This window comes from Octodon degus, unplaced genomic scaffold (assembly GCF_000260255.1).
Source record: "Octodon degus isolate 3935 unplaced genomic scaffold, OctDeg1.0 scaffold00053, whole genome shotgun sequence".
NCBI classification, from domain to species: Eukaryota; Metazoa; Chordata; class Mammalia; order Rodentia; family Octodontidae; genus Octodon; species Octodon degus.
In genome coordinates, this window is record NW_004524629.1 from 13,787,811 (window position 1) to 13,790,392 (window position 2,582).

Consider the following 2,582-nt stretch of genomic DNA (forward strand, 5'->3'; position numbering starts at 1 on the left):
CATGGCTTTACTTCTTATACTTCGTTTTTATACTTTTCTGCTGGGTGGTTAAGACCAAGGTAAAGCAGGACCTATGCAACAAGAGTTGTAGCTTTTGGGTTTGATAAGGTCAGTGAAATCCCCTCAGGATTTATCCTGAGATCCTGTACCTCAGATTGTAGATCCTTTGTCAGTGTCAGCCATGTGGACGAGTCATGGCCATTGCTTGGCCAACGTGCTCTTTGTGAAAGCCTGAGAGAATGTTTTTTTTCCATGTGACTCTCCTTAGGCACACTCTACATCATCGATCACTTTCCTCTTTGGCCCCATAATCTCCTTGATCAGAAAATTGGGGACACTACTGAGTTACGTGACATTACAGTACAAGTTCTCATATGTCCTGAGTCTTAATTGACCTTGAAAGGCTAGGGACAAAATGTTGGCTTTCCTTGCGGCCCTCCTTTTTCTCTAATTTTGGTCTGCAAACTTGGGTTGTTAACCCTACAGAAGAGAAGTTTATTGTTATTACCATACAACCTAGGCTGTAAAGCTTAACCTCACTATCTGTCCGAATATCAAACATCTTAGACATAACATGGAACAGGTATTTTTCATCAAGTATTGATACGTTGAACTTTAAGTCCATACAGCACTGTTATTTTTTAAATGTATCAGGTATTTAATTAGGTTCTTAGAAATTTAGAACATTAATTTATGAGGATAAATTCCATTTGTCAGAGCAAAAACGGATCTCAGGTAGCCCCGGAGCTAAGGAACAGCTTTGAGTTTTTCTAAAATCTGTGAGTTCACCACTTTCTGATCGACTGTGTGCTGCTTTGAAATCTGGTATTTATCTTTCTCCTTCTCGAAGATCTCACCTTCCTGGTGTCTGGGTTTCTGCAGCTTCTTCTTAAAGTAAGTATCAGTGAGGTGTTCAGAGATTCTCACTTTGCTGATATCAATTTTTATAGAGGTGGCAATGACAAATTTCTGGTGTGTAGAGGAACACAATTAAGGCTAAGGGGCCCAGTCACAATTAGCAAGCCACTGGACAACTGCTTCAGGAAGATCACTTTCTTGCCTCTGTGACACTGGTGAGGGTGCTCAAGATGATGCTGGGAGTGATGCTAGCTCGAAGTTTCCTCACATGCTGACTAAAGGGTTTCTTGTTGTGGCTCAAGAGCTTTCAGGGCACATCTTTTTGTAGGGTAGTATCTGGGCATTTTTGGAAGCTTAACCACTCAGGTACCTCCATTCTTGTCCCCACTACCAGTTTTATGATTGTAGCAAGAACTTTCTCCTTTTTCTTCTCAATCTTTGATTTAGCAGGTGTATACTTTCTCTTGTGCAAAGTCTTTCTGGAATACATAGTGGATTGGGAGTATCTACCAATTCCTCTAATCAGGACAGGATTTCAGCTGCAGTGAGGCTGCCCTTCTTGGATTGTTTTTGCCTTTACCTTACCCTTTTTACTAGTACCACTGGCAGAAGCCTTCTTGGCTTTGGGTTTCTTCTCTTTAGTGTCTGCTTTACAGTTTTTTTCCACCTACCATCTTGCAAAATGGCAAAGAGAACTAAGTTTCCATTATCACTAGGTTAAACCAGAGGCTTTAAGTATCTGCAAAACATCTCAAAAGAAGTCTGTTATGCAAATGAGATTGAAAGAGTTCAAAACTTGCCCAAGCCCTCAGATAAGGGCTGACAGAACATAAGTCTGGCAGCCTGACTCCAGAAGGTATATACTGAGTGAGGCTTTGAAATGGATAAAGATAGCTGTGGTGGGAGTTTGAGCACTGAGAAAAGACACCTGTACAGCCTAGAGGGCATAGATCTAGTGCCTTAGAAAGTAGGAACTCCCAGCTGTACTTTTAGATAGCCTAGTGCATTCACAGATTTATAAAGTGTTAGATCTGGGAAAATCTTTGAAGATCAACTAGCCTCACAGCTTAATTCTAAAAGAAAGGTGTGGTTAGGAGAAATGACCTGTCTGATTCTTCTGGAATCCTCTCTACTTTAGGACTCTAGGTTTCGTTTAGGAACTGATGGCCCTTGTCATCCACTTGTAACTAAGAGGTGACCTCATCAGGTGCTAGACAATTTCCAGTCAACTTACATATAGAAAGTATCATACAGATAGAAGACTGACAAAGCACTTTATCAGGGAATGACTGGGGATAAAATCGGGAAGATGTCTGAAGCATTCTGTATGTAAAACAAGTATTAACAGATTCATCCCTTTTGGAGGTGGTGGGCATAAAACCATCGTCTTCTTCCTCCTCTTCCTTCCTCCTCCAGCTCACACTTCTCCCAGTTTCTCTTTCTACTCCTTCTTTTGTGGTACTAGGGATGGATTCCAGAGCCATTTCACTGAGTATATTCACAGCCTTTTTTTTTTTTTTTTTTTTTTTGAGATAGGGGCTTGGTAAGTTGCCCAGGCTAGACCTGAAATTGCAATCCTCCTGCCTGGGCCTCCCAAAGTGTTGAGATTACAGGGAGAAACTACCAGACTCAGCTAGACTTCTTTATTTATTTATTTATTTTTTCATTTTTTTTATTTATTTATTTGAGAGAGAGAGAGAGAGAGAGAGAGAGAGAGAGTGTGG